The 27,114-nt window shown below is 39.2% G+C and overlaps 2 protein-coding genes across 9 annotated transcripts in view; both read right to left on the bottom strand.

Annotated features, from left to right (window-relative positions):
* The window catches only part of LOC143653503 (anthrax toxin receptor-like), a 45,690-nt gene extending 40,895 nt beyond the window's left edge, over positions 1-4,795 (bottom strand). The window contains exon 1 of the mRNA XM_077124543.1: positions 4,388-4,795. The gene's annotated coding sequence lies outside the window, so the exon portion shown is untranslated. The remainder of the gene's footprint in view (positions 1-4,387) is intronic.
* The window catches only part of LOC143653504 (zinc finger protein 37A-like), a 79,288-nt gene that overhangs the window by 4,789 nt on the left and 47,385 nt on the right, over positions 1-27,114 (bottom strand). For 2 of the 8 annotated variants that reach the window (XM_077124544.1, XM_077124548.1), the window contains exons 6-8: positions 23,187-23,335; positions 8,929-9,147; positions 4,808-5,064 (exon numbers count right to left, since the gene is read on the bottom strand). The gene's annotated coding sequence lies outside the window, so the exon portion shown is untranslated. Of the gene's footprint in view, positions 1-4,807; positions 5,065-8,928; positions 9,148-23,186; positions 23,336-27,114 lie in introns of those variants that run through there. The other 6 variants (XM_077124545.1, XM_077124549.1, XM_077124547.1 and 3 more) reach the window with 4 other exon arrangements.

Here is a 27,114-nt window from a genome sequence, read left to right as displayed (position 1 = left end):
CTGCCATTCCACTGACATTGGGAGGGACTGTCTTCATTAGAAGTATTAAATGAGGCATTAACGGGTAGGGCATCATAATAAGGGGGCTGGGCAGAGAAACATAACCAACAACTGCGAGTAAGGTTAGGACGGGAGGAGTTTAAAGAAAGGAAGGTAGCATTAAGCACTGGCCAGAGTGGGTTTTGGTTGAGGCTGAGTGCTGCAAAAGAGCCTGTTTGGTTTAAGGATGGTCCCATTTGGTTTAAGGGTGATAATGGTGAGCTAGCGGGACGATTTTGATTTGACTCACGAGGAGGAGAAACTGGAGGTTGGGGCGCAAGCACTGGATTTGGTCCAATAGCAGATGTAGCAGATGTTGATATTTGTGTTTCCTTTTTTATTTTAAAAAGACCTCCAGGAAGAAATAAATAAATAAATGGGAGCTCTTCAAAATTAAACACGTCTGTGCATCAAAGAACTTCATCAAGAAAGTAGAAAGACAGCCTACACAATGGGAGACAATATTTGGAAACAACCTATCAGATAAAGGTCTAGTATCCAGAATTTATAAAGAGATTGTTCAGCTCAACAACAAAAAGACAACCAACCCAATTACAAAATGGGAAAAAGACTTGAACAAACACCTACCAGAAGAGGAAATACAAATGGCCAAAAGGCACATGAAGAGATGCTCAATGTCCCTGGCCATTAGAGAAATGCAAATCAAAACCACAATGAGATATCATCTCACACCCACCAGAATGGCCATTATCAACAAAACAGAAAATGACAAGTGCTGGAGAGGATGCGGAGAAAGGGGCACACTTATCCACTGTTGGTGGGAATGTCAAATGGTGCAACCACTGTGGAAGGCAGTTTGGCGGTTCCTCAAAAAACTGAATATAGAATTGCCACACGACCCAGCTATACCATTGCTAGGTATCTACTCAAAGGACTTAAGGGCAAAGACGCAAACGGACATTTGCACACCAATGTTTATAGCAGCATTATTTACAATTGCGAAGAGATGGAAACAGCCAAAATGTCCATCAACAGACGAGTGGCTAAACAAACTGTGGTATATACATATGATGGAATATTATGCAGCTTTAAGACAGAATAAACTTATGAAGCATGTAATAACATGGATGGACCTAGAGAACATTATGCTGAGTGAGTCTAGCCAAAAACTAAAGGACAAATACTGTATGGTCCCACTGATGTGAACTGACATTCAAGAATAAACTTGGAATATGTCATTGGTAACAGAGACCAGCAGGAGTTAGAAACAGGGTAAGATAATGGGTAATTGGAGCTGAAGGGATATAGACTGTGCAACAGGACTAGATACAAAAACTCAAAAATGGACAGCACAATAATACCTAAGTGTAATGTAACTAGGTTGGAACACTGAATGAAGCTGCATCTGAAATATGGTTTTTTGCTTGTTTGTTTGTGTGTTTGTATCTTTTGTTTTTGTTTTTTTTCCTTTTTATATATATATATTTTTTATTAGTATTATTATTTTAATTCTCTTCTCTATATTAACATTCTATATCTTTTTCTGCTGTTTTGCTAGTTCTTTCCCTAAATCGATGCAAATGTACTAAGAAATGATGATCATACATCTATGTGATGATACTAAGAATTACTGAGTGCATGTGTAGAATGGAATGATTTCTAAATGTTGTGTTAATTTCTTTTCTTTTTTTTGATCAATAAAAAAATTTTTAAAAAATTTAAAAAAAAAAAAAAGAATAAACTTGGAATATGTTATTGGTAACAGAGACCAGCAGGAGTTAGAAACAGGGTAAGATAATGGGTAATTGGAGCTGAAGGGATACAGACTGTGCAACAGGACTAGATACAAAAACTCAAAAATGGACAGCACAAGAATACCTAATTGTAATGTAATCATGTTAAAACACTAAATGAAGCTGCATCTGAGCTATAGTTTTTTTTGTTTGTCTTTTTTTTTCTTTTCTTTATTATTATTTTTATTTTTTTCTCTATATTAACATTCTATATCTTTTTCTGTTGTTTTGCTAGTTCTTTTCCTAAATCGATGCAAATGTACTAAGAAATGATGATCATGCATCTATGTGATGATGTTAAGAATTACTGATTGCATATGTAGAATGGAATGATTTCTAATTGTTGTGTTAATTTCTTTTTTTGATTTAATTAATAAAAAAAGACCTCCAGGGTCGGTCCCTTCTACATAAAGCCTGATGCCCCAAGTTTTACCGGTCCGCCATGAGGGATCACTAGGTTGCTGTACGGTAAGGTTTAGCTTATCACAGTTCGATTTATCGTATAGATAAGCGCGGGAGGGATTACGGGGGGTGCATCCCCACGGGGACCAGTGCAGAGTGTCAATAGTGACATGTACCCATAGTAAATGACCAGATTTTTAAAATTGAATTCATTGGATTGATTGAAAAGGAATGCAAGAATGTGGATTCTTTAAAATTGGTTATGCATTTTTGCTAATTGCAAATTTATTTCATGCAGTTTTTATGATATTTTCTCACAATAGTGGCCAAATTCAGATTTGCTTACATGACCGGGCCCAGTTGGGTCCTCTGGGAACTGGCTAGGGACCAAGAGGAGCTTCCTGGGACCTAGATATCTTTATTAAAGTACACCTCCTTCTGGGGAGATAGCCAGTCCTCCCAGCTAGAGTGCACATTTTTATTTCTTACCAAGGTCATGTGATAGCAATATCAGTTGCATGTAATGGCAACATCAGGTGAACAAAAAAGACTCCACAAGTATATTTTTTCCTTGCATTCAACCCTCAAATCTGATCTGCTTCCAATATAAGCCATGGTTATTTTGGGATAAATTTAGTTTATACATATATAGTTTATATAAACACTGGACAAAGCATTAAAGTATTTTGGCCTAAAGGAATTTAGGTATTTATATGATTTGAATATTATTTAGTCAGTAATAGATTCATTTATAGTAGCAGTACTTAGATTAATAGATTAAGCCACCTGGTTTAGGGCAAGAAGCAGTTTTTGCCAGTATAATGATATCCAGGAGAAAATCAGTATTTTTTATACAGATAACAACATGATAAAAGTTAATACAAGTTATTTTGATAAAACACAGACTCTTTGCTTTTTACCTAATTATTTAGAAAAAAAATTTTTTTTTTTTTATCTTTTTATTAGCACAGCCTAAGAGTCCAAGAAAACATTGTCATTTTGGGCTCATTAACTCTTTCTTGATTTTGACCATAATTTCCATTTTTATAAACCTTCAGTAATTATTATATTATTTCAGGTTTTGTCTTATATTCTCATTGTGTAACAGTTATTCATTTTATCTTAAGATAAAACTATTTTTTAATTAAATAAAATACATTATTCATATTTTTATATTTAAATCATTATTTTAAATAAATATTTTATCACATATAATTACCATCAAAAGTAAATTTATTAAAATAATGTTAAATACTTAGAATATTTTAATTAATGCATTTTTGAAACATTAATATATAGTTTTTAACAAGAATTTTTAGTTTTAAAGTTCTAATAATATATTTTTCTTTTCAAACATGAATAGGAGCTAAACTCATGGCCAGTTTCCAAATTGCTGTTTATTGAAGATTTAAGTTAACAAAAGGAGATGGGGCTGCTGTTCCCATTCTGAGTCATAGGATTTTATCTGCAACATTGATATAAATTTCAGTAGAGTAATTATTTTGATTAAACCAAGGTAACTTAACAGAACACTTTGAGTCAGAACTATAATCTTGAATTGTATACCCCTTAGGGGACTAATTTGTTACAATTCCATGAGTACTGACTCTTGTTTTGCAGTGATCTTACTGAACATTTTTTGACACAGATGTATATGAATTTTTATATACAGGCAGCTTATTAAGAACTTTTTCTTTTCTAAAGGTATGGTAAAGAAGCAATCTTTTAAACCTATCATAATAATAGGAAACGTTACAGCCATTGTGCTGAAGCCAATAATATTTTTGTGTGACATGTTTAAAAAGTTTCTTAAGTAGAGCATCAGAAGTCTCCATACCCGTGGAGTGTAGCAATCCCGTAAGTAAATATAAATATTCCCGTTGTATTGACGATGAGTTGCTCAGTATAAGACATGAATTTAAAAACCCTCCCAAATTCCAGGAGGTGTGTACACTTTCGGTTCCTCAGTAAAGGTATATTCCTATGCTGCGACATAAAACATAAACCCAAAAGTCCCTCACAAATTTTAGAGGTGCCTTATTTCTTGTAGGAACCAGGGACAAACTTTTTTTTTTTAAATTCAAAAAACTGTAACAAATCTTTAACCTTTACTCCCTGTGTCTTTAAAGCGTCTGTTAGATCTTCTACAACAAGTTTTATGCTGACTAATTTCTTCTTCCATAACTACTTACCGAGGTTCTGTCGGCAGGGTCTTCTTATAGGCTCTTCCCGCAGGGCAGGTTCCCCTGCAGTGGTCCCTTTTACAGGCTTTTTCCCCTTCTCTACAGAGCTTTTGAATATCCGGGGCCAAAGAATGGGCTTTTAGGATTTCATTAATCAGGTTCCAGTAAGTGAAAGCAGTGACTGGGACCTTTTCAGGACCGAAGGTTCGGAAGTAGTCCTTTAGACAATCTCCGACCCTTAGCCAGCATTGCTGGTCTACAGTACCTTCCTGAGGGAACTAAGGGCAAGTTTTTAGTAGGAAATCAAAGAAGTGTGTGAGATCTTTTTTCTTAACTCTAGTTCCTTGTGTCTTGAGCGATTGTTCAACTTGACTAACATATAATTCATGTTGGGAAGTTGCTTGTCCCATGGTAGGGGTGAGGGCTTACCTTTTTTCTTCTTTCTTTTCCTTTGTGCTTTGCATGCGTGAGTTTTATCTTTTTCTTCTTTCTTTTCCTTTTTGTCGGCACTGATCAACTGCTGAATGGATCTGTCTCGCGAGCGAGACCCTTCGCGGCAATCCCGGGTGCGGTGAGTGTGAGAGGCCTCTCTCCTTGAGTGCGGCGTTCCGTCCCTCACAAAGCTCGAGCCCCACGTTGGGCGCCAGTTGTCCCGACCCGTGGGACGATCAACTGAGGCTCTACACCTGTAAGGGAGGAATGGTATGGGACAAGAGACACGAGGAATGACAGCAAGACAAGTATTCTGATCAAGCTGCAAAATTTTATTGAGGAGGCTGGGTATATATACTCTAGAAGGAGAGGGGGTGGCTAGTAGGGACGGTGCTGATCTGGGATTGGTGGCTGCTGTTGCTAGGGTGGATGGCAGAAGTACGGTTAGTACTTTTGGCGCGAACTACTATTACTTCCGTAAAGAAGGCTGATTATAGCTTAGGCTGTTCTTGCATCAGCCCTGGCGGCCATGTTGCATGTTTCCGGCATTGCTGAGGGTGGATTTTATACATGCTACCTTAATTGGCCCCAACAGCACCTGGCCCTAAAGCACGCAAAACTGCTGACCTATCACAGGAATCCCCGTAGGCATCACCAGCCAGCCTTTCTCTAACCCCGCCACCCCTGGGGAAGCGCGACTTCCCCGGCCCGCACCCTAAGCGCCCGGACCCGGGAACCTTGCCCCAGGACAATAAAATTTTAAACTCGGACTCAGTTTCTTTGATTTCTCAATCAGCAACCATTAAAAACCTAACAATTTCAACACACACACACAAATATTAGGGTGAAAGAAGATCAGTTCCTAAGGATAAGAGTTTCATTTTGCAGAAAGTTATAAACATTCTAAATTTGCATGCTCCTAATAAAACACAAGTGATAGAAGTGTAAGGAGGAATGGACAAATCCACTATTACTGTGAGAAATTTCAACATATCTGGTCAGGTAGACAAAATGCTACTAACATTTGGGAAGATCTGAATAACACAACAGAAAGAACTCTTTGAAACAATGTGATAAGCACATAACAAGAAAGCCATAAGTGCAGGTGATAATCAACTCTTTAGAAACAATATGAACATCTGACAACCACTGGCAAAAATTAAAAATTACTGTATGCTAAAGCCCCTATAAAACCAATCAACCTTATCCAACCCAATGCATGGCTCTTGAGCTTGCCTTTGCTAATTCCTTTAGCATGTACTCTTTATTTTTGATATATATATATATATATAAACTTTTTCATTGTAGCGTATAATATACATACAAAGCAAATAAATAAAAAAACAATAGTTTCAAAGCACTCTTCAACAAGTAATTACAGGAGAGACCCCAGAGTTTGTCATGGGCTACTATATGATCTTCTCAGATTTTTTCTTCTAGCTGCTCCAGAATATATAGGAGATTAGAAGGCTTAAATTTTTTTTTATCATCACAATCGACTTTTCTTCCTTCTTCTTTTGTGAAAAATAACATATATACAAAACAATAAATTTCAGAGCACAGCACCACAATAAGTTGTTGAACAGATTTCAGAGTTTGGCACTGGTTACAACTCTACAATTTTAGAACAGGGAGAGTTCAGCAGGATGGCTGGATATATCAATAAGGAGAACAATTCGTTACTTCACAACAGCAGTAATCAGTTGGAAGATTTAATTTAAAACTACCAAAACACTGGCAGTAAAACAAGGTATTTAGGTGTGCTGGTTTGGAAGGAAGTATGCCCTCTAGAAAAGCCACGTTTTAATCAAAATCCCATTTCATAAAGGTAGAATAATCCCTGTTCAATACTATATGTTTGAAACTGTAATCAGATCATCTCTCTGGATGATGTGATTTAGTCAAGAGTGGTTGTTAAACTGGATTAGGTGACGACACATCTCCACCCATTTTGGAGAAAGAAAGAGATTCAGAAAGAGCAGCACCACACAGCAGAGTCCACAAGCCAGTGACCTGGCTGTTGCTTCTCTGCGCGCATACCTAATACATTTTCTGCCTGCTTACCCTGGGCAGTGCCTTTGAATTCTTTCTAGCGGCACGGCCACTAACCTGGAAACCCGAATCCAGCAACAGGATCTGCTGTGGCTCCCCCGACCCTGCCCCTAAGACCCTGAGAACCTCAGTCACCCTGGAGGTCCTGGCTGGGCCTTGCTCCCTGCAGCCCTGGGAAGGCCAGACAAGCTCCACTTCCCCAAGGCATCCCCATCTCAGCCACCTATTTCCCAGGGGAACCAGGTCCTTCCTTTCTTTTCTTTTCCCCATGTGCCAGGCATGGTTGCGGAGTGGTTGACATGCCAGGAGCAATGCCCACCCCTGAGGGCTGGGAGAACAGTGGGGGCTGATGATGTGGAGAGAGGAATGCAGAAATGGGACCAGAGAAGAAGTCAGTGGTCAGGGAGCGGTGAGAGGGCAAGGAAGGGTCAGGGAGCAATTCAGAGGGGGCCAGAGAGATCCAGATGGCAGGTCAAAGAGGGGTCAGAGAGAGGTCCAGAAGGGCTATCCAAAGCAAGTAGCCTCAGCCTGGGGAGCACACAGGTGTGGTGGGTAGAGACAGTTCAGGAAACATGATGAACGAAGTATAGTGCAGGCCCTTGGCTATGGTTGATTCTATCAAGCCAACAAGCTTGACAGACGTCAAGTCAAAAAACCCAGGGGGTGTAGGCAGCCTGGAGGGCAGGGATGCCTTGGGGGTTCCTAAGCAGGGGAACAGGAGAAGGTTGAGCAGCAGGCGATGGCCCTGGGTGCAGGCCAGGTGCACAGGAGGAGGAGGCTGGGTGGGGGATTTGGGCAGAGAACTGGGACCCAGGACAAGGCAGAGGGGTGGTGGGGCAAACCTGGAGCAGAGTGGTAGGAACTCCACGTGTCCAGGCCTGTGGGACTGCGTGGGCACAGAGAGGGCTGGTCATGAGCCAGGCTGCAGAGCAAGGTCAGGGAGAATGGGTGGGGCATGAGGACTTGCTGGAGAGGGTCTGGAAGGAGGGCTGAGGGCAGGGTGGAGAGGGTCTGCAGTTACAAGTGGCTGGAAGGGGGCACTTTTCCAGGGACCTGAGGTGTCTCCACCAGGAGGAAGACGCAGCCCTACCTCCTGTTTCTCACCTCAGCTCAGGAAACTCATTCAGCAGCCCCCACACAGAGACACAGGGTAAGGGGTCAGCGATGAGGGGACTCACAGGGACAGCACTGCTTGCCCCAAGGACTGCACAGGGTGGAGGGGGTGACAAAAATCCCCCCAGAGAGCAAGCAAGAAGGGCTTCCCTGGGAAGGAGGCGCAGGGAGGACTGAGGGGCAACAGTATGCAGGGTGGCTGCGGGTGGGGAAGGGACTTCTGGTCCACCCCAGCCTGGAGGGTCCCACACGGCACAGCACGGGAGGCCCTGGAATACTGGGAATGAGGCCAGTGCAAACTGGGGTGTGGGCGTACGAAATAGAAGGTACAACTCAAAGACCTCGCACTGGAAACCGCATTAACAAGTTTAAGATTGACTGTAGGCTAAATGATACTATTGTGGCTAGAGCGAGCGAGTAAAATATACTATTACATTAATTTCATCTTTTTTCAATTAGACAAGTTGTGGATTTACAGAAAAATCATGAACTTTTTTTTTTTTAATGTAGCTACTGGGAAATTTTAAAATGACTTTCTTGGCACCCACGTGCGGCTGCCACTGCAGCTCCACTGGACAGAGCTGCTCTGGGTGGAGAACCTGAGGACCAGGGTTGGGCCGTTAGGAAGAGTGGGGATGGATCTAGACTTCACCTTCCCCAGGGTGAAAAAAGAAAAGGAGGACCTTCACAGGGAGCCAGCTCCCTGTCCCTGGCGTGTTCAACCAAGGAGCTTGCTGCACCGGTGACGAGATTGGATAAATGCGCTCCAAAGATGCCTCGAATCCAAAGGGAGCCCCAGGCAGCGCTACAGGAGGCCGGGAGTCCTGTCCACCCCTGTGCATGGCTGTGCAGGCCCGGGCTGCTTGAGAAGATCCCTGTGCTCATACCAAGTTAGGGGGAAAGACAACATTCCTGAGAAAGCCATGTTATGCCAGTTTGAAACTATTACGTACCCTAGAAAAGCCAAGTCTTGCTTTAATCCTGTTGTTCAGGCTGGGAAACTTTGATTGGATTGCTTCCATGGAGAGATGACACACCCGGTTGTGGATAAGACCTTTTGGTTAGATTACTTCCATGGAGAGGTGGCACACCCAATTGTGTGTGGGGTCTTTTGATTCAATGGAGATGCGAGTCCACCCATCTGGGTGGGTCTTGATTAGTTTCCTGGAATCCTATAAAAGAGGAAATTTTTTGGAGAAAGAGAGAGATTTGGAGAGAGCAGAAAAGAATGACCCAGCCACAAGAAGCAGAGTCCATTAACCAGTGACCTCTGGAGATGAAGAAGGAAAACGCCTCCTGGGGAGCTTCATGAAACAGGAATCCAGGAGAGAAAGCTAGCAGATGATGCCATGTTCGCCATGTGCCCTTCCAGCTGAGAGAGAGAGAAGCCCTATGTTCACCATGTGCCTTCTCACTTCAGAGAGAGACCCTGAACTTCATCAGCTTTGACCCAAGAGTAATTTTCCATGGATGGCTTTGGAAATTCCTATAGACTTGCTTTAATTGGGACATTATCTCAGCCTTAGAACTGTAAACTAGCAACTTATTAAATTCCCCCTTGTAAAGCTTTTCTGCTTCTGATATATTGCATTCTGGCAGCTAGCAGAGTAGAACACATGCCACGAAAAGTAAAAACTAATAGAAGTCAAAAACATTACTCTTATTAGTTTTTGATAAACCCTGACCCACAGATAAATAACATAAAATACATTAGCCACGAGTCAGAGAAGCTGATATGTAGTACAGGCCCTATACAAATACTTTTAAAATTCATTTTGCTATATTAACTTTTAAAATGCCTTTTAACCCCTGAGCTTATTCCCATATGTTTGAAATGGGAATAATAATATCTGACTAGTCTACTTTAGGGGAATTTTACGAAGATTGTGTAAGATTATATAACGCACTGGGAAATCCTTTGTAATTTTAAAATGTTATAGAAATCCAAAATATTGTATTTATACCTTTTATATTTTTATACTTGAAAATCCATGGACTACCTAATACAGGCTATCCTTGTTTGCATACCAGTGCTGGACCATAAAAATGACCGCGCAAACTGAAATCATGTAAAGAAGCTGTGTTAGTTTAAAAGGATTATGTGCCCTGGAAAAGCCATGTTTTCATCCTGATCCCATCACGTGAAGGCAGCCATTTCTTTTAACCCCTATTCAGTACTATAGGCTGGAAAGTTGATTATTATCTCCATGGAGCTGTGACTCACCCAATTGTGGGTATTAACATTTAATTGGAGGGAGATGTAACTCCACCCATTCCAGATGTGTCCTGATGAGTTTATTGGAATCCTTTAAAAGAGGAAGCATTTTGGAGAAAGCGTGAGTGACGGGAGAGCCAGGACAGAGCCACGAGAACTATGAGAGCCCACTCAGCTGGAGGCCTTTGCAGATGGAGAAGGAAAACATCCCTGGGGGAGTGTCATGCGATGGAAGCCTGGAGAGAAAGCCAACAGAGGTCACCATGTTTGCCAGGTGCCTTTCCAGTTGAGACAGGGAACCCTGAACATCGCTGGTCTTTCTTGAGTGAAGGTAATGCTTGTTGGTGCCTTAATTTGGGCACTGTTATAACCTGCTCTAACTGAGACATTTTCACAGCTTTAAAACTGTAAACAGCAACTTAACAAATTCTCCTCTTTAAAAGCCATTCTGTTGCTTCCTATGAAACGGAGCTCGAAGGATATTAAGGAATGACGAGAAAGAAAGAGACAGACGGGTTCAGGGGGGTCTGAAGCTTAACTTTAACAAACAACAGACAACTTTGTTCTTATCCAGATCCTGCTTATATACTGCAGGGTGACAAAAGGCATGCATGCATTTCTTGAGGGACCAGAGAGCTTATCTTTCAGTGCTCTCTTCCTTCATACTTAACATAATCATTTGGGGTAAACATTCTCTTCCTCCCAGACTGCTCTACATAACAATCTCCACAGTTTACTACCGCCACCCTGAGGCCAGCTGCTCCCAACAAATTCTGCAGGTCTTGTTTTAACCCTTGGCTCCTACACCATTCATTTTCTGGTATGTTACATTCTAGCAGCTAGCAAACTAGAACAGAGGTCTTAATAAACAATAGGAAAAATTACAGTTATTCCATGACCTTTAGAATTTGTTTTCAATGGAAATTTCTGTAACATTAAAAACTCCCATACTGGGCAGGCCACGGTGGCTCAGCAGGCAAGAATGCTCGCCTGCCATGCCAGAGGACCAGGGTTCAATTCCCGGTGCCTGACCATGTTAAAAAAACAAACAAACAAACAAAAAACTCCCATACTGCTGGCTACAAATATTTAGGGAAATTTAGAAAAGCAAAACTAGTATTTATTTAGAAAGCTCAAATTTAAAATGCTAGAAATATTGAGAATTAAATTGTTTTATTTGGTGGAAACTTATCAAAACTAGTTTGAACAGTGTTTGCCTCTTCTTTCTGTTGCATAAACATATAATATGGTGCAGATATCTTTGCTATGCCTTGGAAAACTGCCATGTTCCCTTCTAAATTTGGACCTGTTTTCAACACTTTATCCTTTATGCTTTCAATGTTATGAAATATCTCTTAGATTTCTTTTCGTGTCAATTTTTTGGTGGCATCACTTTCTCTGGGACACTGTCATCCTTTGATAACAACCACTTGTCTCATTTATGCTGTTAAATTCACCTTCACAAATTTCATCTGATTACAAATCTAGAATCTCTTGAATGGTGGCACTTGTCAACATCTCCATGGTCAGCTATTTCCTCTATAATCCATTTATATTCAATTCAGATTTCACTCCTAGGTTTACCACTCTCCAATTCTTTGCTTTGTGCTTTCATTTTTGTTGGCCAATTCCCTCTTGTGACTATTTATGCATGCGCCATTTGGACCGGAAAATAAGGAGGCAATGCAGCTGTGCACTTTCTGTCTGTGCACGAGCCAAATAACAGACGCTCAGCAACCAGTCACAAACAGACGCTGAAAGAGGCAATGTGCTTGGGGCCACTGATCCTGAAGTACATCTAAACTTACAAAGCAACGTGCGAACTGAAGAGCTAGTGGTGAAGCTGGTAGTTCACGAAATACTCATGGTTACTACATCATAACTGAAATTTGAAATTATGTTTCTGAAAGACTGTATTATTTAACTAAACATGGTAACTAAAATTTGTGCATAATGGAAAGCATATACAAAGCGGGAACCAAATGAATTATTTCAATGGCTTTCTTGACTGAGTCTTCAGTACTTTATATAATTTCAAGAAATGGAGAAGAAATCAAGGAATTCTATACTGATTTTCAGATGGAATTACATTGTGTTATATGGTGGGTATTACCAGTGGGCCTTAAAACAGAACTTGGATGAATTACAGTCTATTTTCTTTTAAGAGAAAAGGAAAACATTTTACATGTTTTCTCTTAGTTTTTGCTTTTATATTTTCTTATTTGCCTTTAATATCTTTACATCTCTTTAGTTTTCACTATTTTTCCACACAGAATAGAATTCAAGCTAGATCAAATATTAAGAGTTTCCTGTATCCTAAAACAAGTTTCCCACAATCCTGAGAGTTTCATTTTAAAGATCTGTTGCCTTCAGTATCCTAGAGGGGTAACTGCACATGTAGGGATGGGAATTATATAATTGAGAGCTTTGACCTTTTGGAGGGCACCCAAATGTTGATATTACATGTCAAAATGTCTAATAGTTGTTCAGTGCCTCATTTCAGAAGTATCCATCCATGCAGGTCTCCACACTCTGCTTCCAAAAGATGCCAGAGCAAATTATTTCAACCAACCGTGGAAGACACTCATTACTTTTATAATCATAAAGCTATTCTAGATCTTGATGACCCAATTAAAAATGAAGGTATTGACTCAATAATGACAATCACTGGGAATCATTCTAATTTTATGACAATAAAGTCTAGTGAGGTATCTTCTATCTAAGAAGCAGGATAATAAATAATGAAAATATAGTTTGGGATTTTCAGTTTAAGGCTTGAAGTCATCACTCCTATCCCCACGACAAGCAAAAAGATGAAAGACTGAAAATCAACAACTCTTCTTTGATCTTCAGAGAACTGAGATCACAAGCAAAACACCATCCTGAAAACTGGAGAGACTGACGGATACAGAGAATCACAGTTTATCAGAAGCAGAAATGGCCACTGGAGGTAGGGACACTTAAAGGGGGAATGATTAATTGATGGAGTTTAAGTGTGGGCTATCTTGAGAGATAGAGAGCCCCGTCCGGAGGCTTAGCATTAAAGGGACTCTGAGTCTTTCAGGTGTTTTACCTCCAGAAGCCCCACCATGTATTCACCCTGAAGATGAAAGAAAAGTTTCCAAATGCTTTCAACAGGAGGAGAAAAAAAGAAGCATTTTGTTTTCTTTAAGTATGGCCTGCCCTCCAGAGAGACTATTGTACCAGGGCCTCACCAACATGAGTTTTTCTAAAGCCCTAACTGAGATGGGGGAAGAGGCATACCTTCAGCTCCATCTAGCCTTCCTGGATCACCTAAGGTCAAAGCTCAGGGAAACAGGCTCAGTGACCTTCTGAGACCTAATCATAGAATTATAGAATGCTTCCCCTCCTCTACCACTTACCACATTCAGCAAGGCTGCTACATATGATGAAACAGGGGATTACAGCTAACAGAATTGCAAGGATCTCATATTATTTAAGAATTCTCTAGGGAACCCAAATAGAATCAGTGACATAAAAACAAGGACACAAGAACATATTGTAGCCCCTGACACCCAACAGATGAAGTAAACAGAAACAGGCTAACTCCTAGCCAGATAAACATAAAGCCTTATGTTAAAAGCCAATTTACTTCAGTTCCTTTTACCTGATACATCATGTCCAGCTTTCAAGAGAAAATTCTAAGGCATAATAAAAAGCATAAAACATAGTCGGAAGAGACATGGCAATTAGCCTCAGGCATGGCAGAGATTTTGGAATTATCAAACTAGGAATCTAAAGTAACTATGATTAATATGTAAAAGGCACTAATAGAAAAATGGAATAGCATATAAGAACACATGATGTTCCAGGTATAAAGAAATGAAGTAATGTAAACAGAGAGATGGGAACTCTAAGAAAGAACCAAAAGGAAATGACAGAAATTTAAAAAAAACCGCACACACTGAGAAATGAAAGAACTCTTTGATGGGTTCATTACTAAGACTGGACATGGCTGAGGAAAGAATCAGTGACCTTGAATTTGTATTGCTAGAAACTCCCAAAACTGAAAAGCAAAGAGATAAAGTATAAAAGAAGGAAAGAATAAAAGAAAAGATCCTAAACTGTAGGGCAATGTCAAAATGTATAACATACCCATAACTGGAATACCAAAGGAGAAGAGATAAAGGAAATAAAGAAATATTTGAAGTAATAATGGCTGAGAATTTTCTAAAAGTTCTGACAACAAACCAAAGGTCCAGGAGCTCAGAGAACAAAGTCGAAGGACTGGCACTACCTGAATTAAGCACTTATTATAATATGACAAAGTGATCTAGACAGTGTGACACTGGAGAAAGAAGAGATAGACCTACATAACACATTCAAGTGATCTTTGATTAAGGAACAAAGGCAAATCCACGGAGAAAAGAGTCTTTTCAACTAATGGTGCTGGGACAATTGTACCTCCGCATGCAAAAAACGAACCTAGACACAAACCTTACATCTTTCACAAAGTATTAGCTCAATATTTATCACAGACCTAAATGTAAAATGCAAAATTATAAAAGTTCTGGAAAACAACATGGGGAAATCAGGTCACTGTGGGTTTGGCAATTATTTTTCAGATATAATACCAAAACCACAGTCTATGAAATAAAACAATGATAAGTTGGATTTCATTAACATTAAAAATATCTGCTCTGTAAAAGACACTACTGAGAGAAAATATTTGCCAAACACATATCTGATCATGGATTTGCATATAAAATCTACAAAGAACTCTTAAAACACAATGATGATAAACTCAAAAAGAGAGACAGTAAAAAGATCAGTTGTGTTGTCAGGAGTTCAGGGGAAGTGACAAGGGATGACTAGGTGGAACCCAGAGCAGGTTTAGGGAAGAAAAGCCATTCTGTATGATAACGTAATACCATAAATATGCTACAATGCATTTGTAAAAACCCATAGAACTGTACAACACAGAGTAAATAGGAATGTAAACTACAGACTTCAGTTAAAAATAATGTTTCAATATTGGTTCATCAGTTGTAACAAATATACCACATAAATGTAAAATATTAACAGGAGAAAACTATGTCGGGGAGGGGGTTGGGAGAGGGAGTATATGGGAACTCTCCTCTCTGTACAATTTTTCTGTAAACCTAAAACTGCTCTACAAAATAAAGTCTATTAAAAATAGATACACAGCCCTCCTCTTCCCCCTTCTCCGCCGGTGCTCCCGCCGCCATCTAGGCCTCCTCTTCCCCCTTCTCCGCTGGCGGCACTCCATCCGCCATCTTATCCTTCCCTTTCTCCTCCTACTCCAGTAGCTCTCCAACCACCACCGTGCCCTCTTCCGCCTTCACCGGCTCCTCCGCCACCGTCCTCGACAGCCTTGCCACCCTCACCTTTCCTCCTCCAGAACAGCTACTAGGGGAGTAGAAACGATACAGAACAGTTCCCGGAGCCACGACAGAGATCAAAAAGACAGCTTACCCCATCCTGGAATGGCTGACTGGCTGGGAGAACCCGCTGCAGTGAGATCGCCGAGGGGTGCGGGCTTCCCCGGGTGGGGCGGCAAGCGGCAGGAGTCCCTCCCCTCCTCCTTCCCGGGCCAGCTGGCAGAATTGGGCAGGCGGTCCCCTCGAGCCGCGGCGGCTGGCGCCCGCACCACGCGAGGCCCCCCGGACCAACTGAGAGAATTAGAGCGGAAATCCCCAGGCCGCGGAGAACGGTGACCGGAGTCCCTTCCAAACACGTGACTCCCCGGTCTGGCTGGTAACGGTGCACCCTCCCGGGCCGCGGCGGCTGGCGCCCTCCCGCCACGCTTGGTGCCCCGGGCCACCTAGGAAATTCGGACGGGCGCTCTCCCGGGCTGCGGCGGCCTGCGACCCTCCCCGCGTTCAGACCTCCGGGCCGGCTGGCACTCTTCCAAGCAAGCCGCTACGGCTGGCGAACCTCCCCCACGGCGAGAGATTTCCAAAGTTAAAGGACCCACAGCACCTTCTACTGGTGGAACCCGTAGACAAACATGTGACACGAGCACCACCTACGGGGCAGGATAAGAAAAACAGAACCCAGACATTTCAGAGAAAAATCTTTCAACCTGTTGGGTCCAACACCCAGGGAAATCGGACTAAATGCCCAGACGCCAGCAGAAGATAACGGATCACGCTCAGAAAATTGAACATATGGCCCAGTCAAAGGAACAAACCAATAGTTCAAATGAGATACAGGAGCTGAGACAACGAATGCTGAATATACGAACAGAAATGGAAAAACTCTTCAAAAACGAAATCGATAAATTGAGGGAGGACATGAAGAAGACATGGGCTGAACAAAAAGAAGAAATAGAAAAACTGAAAAAAAAATCACAGAACTTATAGAAGTGAAGGATAAAGTAGAATAGATGGAAAAAACAATGGATACCTACAATGATAGATTTAAAGAGACAGAACATAGAATTAGTGATTTGGAGGATGGAACATCTGAATTCCAAAAAGAAACAGAAACTATTGGGAAAAGAATGGAAAAATTTGAACAGGGTATCAGGGAACTCAAGGACAATATGAACCGCACAAATATACGTGTTGTGGGTGTCCCAGAAGGAGAAGAGAAGGGAAAAGGAGGAGAAAAACTAATGGAAGAAATTATCACTGAAAATTTCCCAACTCTTATGAAAGACCTAAAATTACAGATCCAAGAAGTGCAGCGCACCCCAAAGAGAATAGACCCAAATAGGCGTTCTCCAAGACACTTACTAGTTAGAATGTCAGAGGTCAAAGAGAAAGAGAGGATCTTGAAAGCAGCAAGAGAAAAACAATCCATCACATACAAGGGAAACCCAATAAGACTATGTGTAGATTTCTCAACAGAAACCATGGAAGATAGAAGACAGTGGGATGATATATTTAAATTACTAAAAGAGAAAAACTGCCAACCAAGACTTCTATATCCAGTAAAATTGTCCTTCAAAAATGGGGGAGAAATTAAAACATTCTCAGACAAAAAGTCACTGAGAGAATTTGTGACCAAGAGACCAGCTCTGCAAGAAATACTAAAGGGAGCACTAGAGTCGGATACAAAAAGACAGAAGAGAGAGGTATGGAGAAGAGTGTAGAAAGAAGGAAAGTCAGATATGATGTATATAATACAAAAGCCAAAATGGTAGAGGAAAATATTATCCAAACAGTAATAACACTAAATGTTAATGGACTGAATTCCCCAATCAAAAGACATAGACTGGCAGAATGGATTAAAAAACAGGATCCTTCTATATGCTGTCTACAGGAAACACATCTTAGACCCAAAGATAAACATAGGTTGAAAGCGAAAGGTTGGGAAAAGATATTTCATGCAAATAACAACCAGAAAAGAGCAGGAGTAACTATACTAATATCCAACAAATTAGACTTCAAATGTAAAACAGTTAAAAGAGACAAAGAAGGACACTATCTACTAATAAAAGGAACAATTAAATAAGAAGACACAATAATCATAAATATTTATGCACCGAACCGGAACGCCCCAAATACGTGAGGAATACACTGCAAATACTGAAAAGGGAAATAGACACATATACCATAATAGTTGGAGACTTCAATTCACCACTCTCATCAATGGACAGAACATCTAGACAGAGGATCAATAAAGAAACAGAGAATCTGAATATTACTATAAATGTCTGCTAGGACATTACATCCCACAACAGCAGGATACACCTTTTTCTCAAGTGCTCATGGATCATTCTCAAAGATAGACCATATGCTGGGTCAAAAAGCAAGTCTTAAAAAATTTAAAAAGATTGAAATCGTAATACACAACACTTTCTCGGATCATAAAGGAATGAAGTTGGAAATCAATAATAGGCGGAGTGTCAGAAAATTCACAAATACATGGAGGCTCAACAACACACTCTTAAACAACGAATGGGTCAAAGAAGAAATTGTAAGAGAAATTAGTAAATACCTCGAGGCGAATGAAAACGAAAACACAACATATCAAAACTTATGGGACGCAGCAAAGGCAGTGCTAAGAGGGAAATTTATTGCCCTAAATGCCTATATCAGAAAAGAAGAAAAGGCAAAAATGCAGGAATTAGCTGTCCACTTGGAAGAACTGGAGAAAGAACAGCAAACTAATCCCAAAGCAAGCAAAAGGAAAGAAATAACAAAGATTAGAGCAGAAATAAATGAAATTGAAAACATGAAAACAATAGAGAAAATCAATAAGACCAGAAGTTGGTTCTATGAGAAAATCAATAAGATTGATGGGCCCTTAGCAAGACTGACAAAAAGAAGAAGAGAGAGGATGCAAATAAATAAGATCAGAAACGGAAGAGGAGACATAACTACTGAACTCACAGAAATAACGGAGGTAACAACAGGATACTATGAACAACTTTACGCTAATAAATACAACAATTTAGATGAAATGGACGGGTTCCTGGAAAGACATGAACAACCAGCTTTGACTCAAGAAGAAACAGATGACCTCAACAAACCAATCACAAGTAAAGAAATTGAATTAGTCATTCAAAAGCTTCCTAAAAAGAAAAGTCCAGGACCAGACGGCTTCACATGTGAATTCTATCAAACATTCCAGAAAGAATTAGTACAAACTCTCTTCAAACTCCTCAAAAAAATCGAAGTGGAGGGAAAACTACCTAATTCATTCTATGAAGCCAACATCACCCTCATACCAAAACCAGGCAAAGATATTACAAAAAAAGAAAACTACAGACCAATCTCTCTAATGAATATAGATGCAAAAATTCTCAATAAAATTCTAGCAAATCGTATCCAACAACACATTAAAAGAATTATACATCATGACCAAGTAGGATTCATCCCAGGTATGCAAGGATGGTTCAACATAAGAAAATCAATTAATGTAATACACCATATCAACAAATCAAAGCAGAAAAATCACATGATCATCTCAATTGATGCAGAGAAGGCATTTGACAAGATTCAACATCCTTTCCTGTTGAAAACACTTCAAAAGATAGGAATACAAGGGAACTTCCTTAAAATGATAGAGGGAATATATGAAAAACCCACAGCTAATATCATTCTCAATGGGGAAAAATTGAAAACTTTCCCCCTGAGATCAGGAACAAGACAAGGATGTCCATTATCACCACTATATTCAACACTGTGTTGGAGGTTCTAGCCAAAGCAATTAGACAAGAAAAAGAAATACAAGGCATCAAAATTGGAAAGGAAGAAGTAAAACTATCACTGTTTTCAGACGATATGATATTATACGTCGAAAACCCGGAAAAATCCACAACAAAACTACTAGAGCTAATAAATGAGTACAGCAAGGTAGCAGGTTACAAGATCAACATTCAAAAATCTGTAGCATTTCTATACACTAGTAATGAACAAGCTGAGGGGGAAATCAAGAAATGAATCCCATTTACAATTGCAACTAAAAGAATAAAATACCAAGGAATAAATTTAACTAAAGAGACAAAAAACCTATATAAAGAAAACTACAAAAAACTGTTAAAAGAAATCACAGAAGACCTAAATAGATGGAAGGGCATACCATGTTCATGGATTGGAAGACTAAATATAGTTAAGATGTCAATCCTACCTAAATTGATTTACAGATTCAATGCAATACCAATCAAAATCCCAACAACTTATTTTTCAGAAATAGAAAAACCAGTAAGCAAATTTATCTGGAAGGGCAGGGTGCCCCGAATTGCTAAAAACATCTTGAGGAAAAAAAACGAAGCTGGAGGTCTCGCGCTGCCTGACTTTAAGGCATATTATGAAGCCACAGTGGTCAAAACAGCATGGTATTGGCATAAAGATAGATATATCGACCAATGGAATTGAATAGAGTGCTCAGATATAGACCCTCTCATCTATGGACATTTGATCTTTGATAAGGCAGTCAAGCCAACTCACCTGGGACAGAACAGTCTCTTCAATAAATGGTGCCTAGAGAACTGGATATCCATAAGCAAAAGAATGAAAGAAGACTCATATCTCACACCCTATACAAAAGTTAATTCAAAATGGATCAAAGATCTAAACATTAGGTCTAAGACCATAAAACAGTTAGAGGAAAATGTAGGGAGATATCTTACGAAACTTACAATTGGAGGCGGTTTTATGGACCTTAAACCTAAAGCAAGAGCACTGAAGACGGAAATAAATAAATGGGAGCTCCTCAAAATTAAACACTTTTGTGCATCAAAGAACTTCATCAAGAAAGTAGAAAGACAGCCTACACAATGGGAGATAATATTTGGAAATGACATATCAGATAAAGGTCTAGTATCCAGAATTTATAAAGAGATTGTTCAACTCAACAACAAAAAGACAGCCAACCCAATTACTTGAACAGACACCTACCAGAAGAGGAAATACAAATGGCCAAAAGGCACATGAAGAGATGCTCAATGTCCCTGGCCATTAGAGAAACACAAATCAAAACCACAATGAAATATCATCTCACACCCACCAGAATGGCCATTATCAACAAAACAAAAAATGACAAGTGCTGGAGAGGATGCGGAGCTTAGGCACACTTATCCACTGTTGGTGGGAATGTCAAATGGTGCAACCACTGTGGAAGGCAGTTTGGCGGTTCTTCAAAAAGCTGAATATAGAATTGCCATATGACCCAGCAATACCATTGCTAGGTATCTACTCAAAGGACTTAAGGGCAAAGACACAAATGGACATTTGCACACCAATGTTTATAGCAGTGTTATTTACAATTGCAAAGAGATGGAAACAGCCAAAATGTCCATCAACAGACGAGTGGCTAAACAAACTGTGGAATATACATACGATGGGATATTATGCAGCTTTAAGACAGAATAAACTTATGAAGCATGTAATAACATGGATGGACCTAGAGAACATTATGCTGAGTGATTCTAGCCAAAAACTAAAGGACAAATACTGTATGGTCCCACTGATGTGAACCGACATTCGAGAATAAACTTGGAATATGTCATTGGAAACAGAGTCCAGCAGGAGTTAGAAACAGGGTAAGATAATGGGTAATTGGAGCTGAAGGGATACAGACTGTGCAACAGGACTAGATATAAAAACTCAAAAATGGACAGCACAATACTACCTAATTGTAAAGTAATCATGTTAAAACACTGAATGAAGCTGCATCTGAGCTATAGGTTTTTTTTTTTTACTATTATTATTATCTTTATTTTTTTCTCTATTTTAACATTCTATATCTTTTTCTGTTGTTTTGCTAGTTCTTTTCCTAAATCGATGCAAATGTACTAAGAAATGATGATCATGCATCTATGTGATGATGTTAAGAATTACTGATTGCATATGTAGAATGGAACGATTTCTAAATGTTGGGTTAATTTCTTTTTCTTCTTTAATTAATAAAAAAAAAGAAAAAAAATAAGTGGAAAGATATTTCTTCATTCTCAAAGAAATGCCAATTAGATCATCAATAAGAAATAATATATCATTTAAGAGATGAACAAAAATCCACAAATCTGATAGTACAAAATACCAATGAGATGTGAGAAAATAAATACTCTGATTCATCATTTTTATGAATCTGTAGATTGATGTACCTTTTTGAAGAGCAATTTGGCAATATCAAAATATAAAATATCTACCCCTGTGCCTGGAAAGTCCATAAGAATTTGTCCTAAAGAATCCTTTCACTTATGTGCAGGTATGTGGAGAGGGATGGGTGCTGTTCTCAACAGCCTGAATGTCTATCATAGGAGATTAGTTAAACTGAGGTATATGCCCATTCAATCACCTACATGTAATACTTAAAATGAATAAGATAGAGCTCAACGCGCTGATAATATACTTCATAATTGTATCTCATGTGGGAAAAAAATAAAGTGTAGAATAGTGAATAAAGTACATGCCAACACCTTACACCCTCTAAGCCCAACTCTATAAGTGAGATCATCGCCCTCCCCACTCCGTGGGATCTGACCTCCAGGGGTGAAAGTCTCCCTGGCAGCTTGGGAGATGACTCCCAGGGAAGAGTCCAACCTTGCCACCATGGGATAAACAATTCCATTCTGACAAAAAGGGGGAAAAAAGTGTAACTAATAAAGTATCAGTCGCTGAGAGAATTCCAATAGAGTTGACAGGCTACTCTGGAGGTCACTCTTGAGTAAACTTCAGACATTGCTACCTATCATAACCTGCCAAACTCCAACCAAAACCATGCCAGCCAATCCTAAAGAACACCTAGGGCAATACATAAGATTCTACAAAGGTTCCATGGACTAGGGTAACTTTCCAGAAACCTACAACCTCCAGATGGGTTCCTGGACCAGTAAGTCCTGAAATTAGAGGGCCCATACTCTCTAGAACATCAGCGAGTTCCATCTCCTACTCTATATTATTGACAGCTCCTTCCAACACGAAAAAGTTAGAATGGCTATAGCCCAAATACCTCTAAAGAGTGGGATAGAAAGATCAAAGATGTTGGTGGAGTTATACAGAGAAGGTAGGGTTTAACAAACGAATATGACTGCTCAACCATTAAATTCATATCTCTTTTAGTCTCCGTATCTTACTTAGAGCAGCTAGAAGTAAAAAGCTAAAATTGTAGAATTGTAATCCATACCAAATTATGAAATCTGTTCTACAACTAATGGTGGTGCTGTGAAATTTATTGCTTTTTTTCTATATATGCTATTTTTCACAAAAAAAGAAAAAAAAGTCGACTGTGATGATAAAAAAAAAAATTATTCCTTCTAGCCTCGTATATTCTGGAGCAGCTAGAAGGAAAAATCTAACAGGATGGTATGGTAGCCCATGACAAACTCTGGGATCTGTCCTGTAACTACTCATTGAAAAGTGCTTTGAAAACTATTGCTTTTTTCTTTCTTTCTTTGTATATATGTATATACTATACAACAAAAAAGTTGAAAAAATAAATTGAGTATTTTAAAAAAGATCAATGTACCCAATTTAAAAAGAGGGAAAAGCAAAAGAAAAATGATGTGAAAAAGAAACCACATAGATAAACAGATTGTTTTCTCAAGATCTAAATATTTACCATAAACTCCTGGAGAATTTCATAGTTTGCAACTTTTTCCTCAAGCATCTCAAAGAAAGTCTTGATGGATGACTGCTCAGGAAAATTGAACATTAATGGTTGAATCTGAGCTAATTCAGCTAGCTCCATTTCAGAAACAATTTGTCCATCTAAGGAAAATGGAAAAGAAAAAATTACATTTGTAAACTACTTGTATGCTAAGGTGTTTGTTGAGGGGAATTTTATTTTTTTGCTGTTGTTTTATCTTAAATAAGAGTACAGGCATTTAAGAGTTAATGGATTTTTACTTTTCCAGAGTTGGAGAATCTGTTATTTTGAAAGAGAATGTCTTTGTTTTGGAAAAATCATGACTATGTACCTTTTAATTACACAAAACCCACTGTTTTTTAGAGAAAACTGTGAAGAATTGACAATTACATGAATTGTCATGATTTTGCCAAGGCAACACTAAATGAGACTTGCCACAGGAAGAAGAAAGAACCTTTTGCCCTCCCTGGAACTGAGTGCCTGGACTGCGACATGGAAGGATGTGCAGACTCCAACACCAATCTCCTACACCAAAACAGATCAACTATACGCCTGCACACGCAGGCACCCCATACCCTCCCCCACCAAGGAGGGGGAGATCTGTACGATGCAATTAATAAGTCTGAGTAAGAAAACAGACTTATAGGTAAACTCGTCACCAATAACAAGAGAAGAGAAGGCATTCTAATGAATAGCACATCAGTATCTGTTTTTGAATGATGATCTTTTCAGGACATACTGACAGTCTAATTCCAAATATCTTAAATTATAGAACACATTCTCTGGCCCAGATGCAACAAATGTAGAAATTGAAAGAACAATGACATTTTTTTAAATTTCAGAACTTTGAGGTAAAATGTTAACGTGAAACCAATTCTCTAAACTTGCTTTCCCAGAGGTAAGGAATATGCATAAAAATCAAGTTAATGATAATACAAAAGAAGCAATTAAGCAAAGGAATGGATATTCAGCACAACTTTTTCATGTTGGAAGGGGCTGTCAATAATATGGTAGGGAGATGGAAGTAACAGATGTTCTGGAGAAGTTGGGCCCTCCAGGTTTCAGGACTTATCTGGTCCAGGGACCCATTTGGAGGTTGTAGGTTTCTGGAAATTTAAACTCTAATGCATGGAGACTTTGTAGAATCTTATACATTGCCCTAGGGGTTCTTTAGGATTGGCTGGAATGGTTTTTGATTGGAGTTTGGCAAGTTATAATACGGAGCAATATCTAACTGAAGCTTGCATAAGAGCAACCTCCACACTGCCAGGGACACTTTCACTCCTGGATCTCATGTTTCAAGTAGGGCGGAGGGCAATGATTTCACTTGCAGAGTTGGGCTTAGAGCGAGTGAGGCCACATCTCTCAATGAAAGAGGTCCTCCTCTTAGGCATACCTATAGGTAGGCTAAGCTTCTCCACTACCTACATAAGCTTCACAAGCACAAGCCTCAAGATCAAGGGTTTGGCCTATTGATTTGGGTGTAAAGTTTGACAGTATCAGGGGATTCCCTGACGGTAAGGTTTAATAGTTCCATGTTTTTTCTCCCATCCCTCAAGGGACTTTGCAAATACTTTTTGATTATCTGCTTAATATATTTCAGGATGTATCCAGGCATTACATTAAACTATACAGGATTAAAGGCCCTCTTTCTTATTCTGGGCTCCCTGTATTTCAGTTGTTCAAATGAGCTACACAGATAGGTTGAGGTAGACTGTGTGCTTGAGAAAATTTAGGTTCCAGACAAAATAAACCTTTCTTCCTTTTATCTCAAAGAGTTTGTGTGGTTCTAAAATATAGACAACGTCTTCCTTACTCCTGTGTTCTGAATTACTTTAACCCTGACCTGACTGCTTCATTCTTCATTCTTCTCTCTAAATGCCAGCTTACATATAACATTATGCGCTCAAGGCTCATCCATCTTCTCCTGTGTTTTAGGAAATCATTTCATCTTATCGCTGCATAACATTCCATTGTATGTATATATCACATTTTGTTAATTCACTCGTCTGTTGAATGGCATTTGGTTTGTTTCCATCTTTCGGCAATTGTGAATAATGCTGCTATGAATATCACTATGCAAATGTCTGTTTGTGTCATCCCTTTCAGCTCTTCTGGGTTTATACCAAGTAGAGCTCTTGCTGGGTCATATCGCAACTCGATATTTAGTTTCCTAAGGAATCACCAAACTATCTTCCATAGCGGCTGCCCCATTATACATTCCTACCAGCAGTGCATACGTGTCCCAATTTCTCCATATCCTCTCCAACAGTTATAGTTTCCTGTTTGTTTAATAAGTGTGAGGTAGTATCTCATTGTAATCCTTTTTTTTTCAGGGGGGGAGGGTGATGTGCAGGCTCCATGACTTGAATCCAGGTCTCTGGCATGGCAGCCTAAAATTCAACCAACAAGCTATCCTTGCACTGCCTCCTCACTGTAGCCTTGGTCTGCATTTCCCTTATACCCAATAAAAATCAACACCTCTTCATGTGTTTTTGAGCCATCTGTATTTGCTCTTCAGAAAAATGCCTATTCATATCTTTAGCCCATTTTATAATTGGGTTGATTGTTTTTTTGTTGTAGACTTGTATGATTTCTTTGTATATACAGGAAATCAAACCCTGTGCGATACATGATTTCCAAATATTTTCTCCCATCGAGTTGGCTGCCGCTTCACCTTTTTGGCAAAGGCTTTCAAGTGGCAGAAACATTTGATTTTGTGTGTGTGTGTGTGATTTTTTTTTTTTATTAATCAAAAAAAAGAAAAGAAATTAACACAACATTTAGAAATCATTCCATTCTACACATGCACTCAGTAATTCTTAGTATCATCACATAGATTATGATCATCATTTCTTAGTACATTTGCATCGATTTAGGAAAAGAACTAGCAAAACAGCAGAAAAAGATGTAGAATGTTAATATAGAGAAGAGAATTAAAATAATAATACTAATAAAAAATATATATATATATATAAAGGAAAAAGAAAAAAAACAAAAACAAAAGATACAAACAGACAAAAAACTATATTTCAGGTGCAGCTTCATTCAGTGTTCCAACATAGTTACATTACACTTAGGTATTATTGTGCTGTCCATTTTTGAGTTTTTGCATCTAGTCCTGTTGCACAGTCTGTATCCCTTCAGCTCTAATTACCCATTATCTTACCCTGTTTCTAACTCCTGCTGGTCTCTGTTACCAATGATATATTCCAAGCTGATTCTTGAATGTCAGTTCACATCAGTGGGACCATACAGTATTTGTCCTTTAGTTTTTGGCTAGACTCACTCAGCATAATGTTCTCTAGGTCCATCCATGTTATTACATGCTTCATAAGTTTAGTCTGTCTTAAAGCTGCATAATATTCCATCGTAGATATACGCCACAGTTTGTTTAGCCACTTGTCTGTTGATGGACATTTTGGCTGTTTCCATCTCTTTGCAATTGTAGATAATGCTGCTATAAACACTGGTGTGCAAATGTCTGTCTGTGTCTTTGCCCTTAAGTCCTTTGAGTAGATACCTAGCAGTGGTATTGCTGGGTCGTAATCCATTCAGCCATTCTATGTCTTTTGATTGGGAAATTCAGTCCATTAACTTTTAGTGTTATTACTGTTTGGATAATATTTTCCTCTACCATTTTGGCTTTTGTATTATATATATCATATCTGATTTTCCTTCTTTCTACACTTTACTCCATACCTCTCTCTTCTGTCTTTTCGTATCTGACTCTAGTGCTCCCTTTAGTATTTCTTGCAGAGCTGGTCTCTTGGTCACAAATTCTCTCAGTGACTTTTCGTCTATAAATGTTTTAATTTCTCCTTCATTTTTGAAGGACAATTTTGCTGGATATAGAAGTCTTGGTTGGCAGTTTTTCTCTTTTAGTAATTTAAATATATCA

The sequence above is a fragment of the Tamandua tetradactyla genome, chromosome 13 (assembly GCF_023851605.1).
Source record: "Tamandua tetradactyla isolate mTamTet1 chromosome 13, mTamTet1.pri, whole genome shotgun sequence".
Lineage (NCBI taxonomy): Eukaryota > Metazoa > Chordata > Mammalia > Pilosa > Myrmecophagidae > Tamandua > Tamandua tetradactyla.
This window is presented reverse-complemented; position numbering and strand designations above follow the sequence as displayed.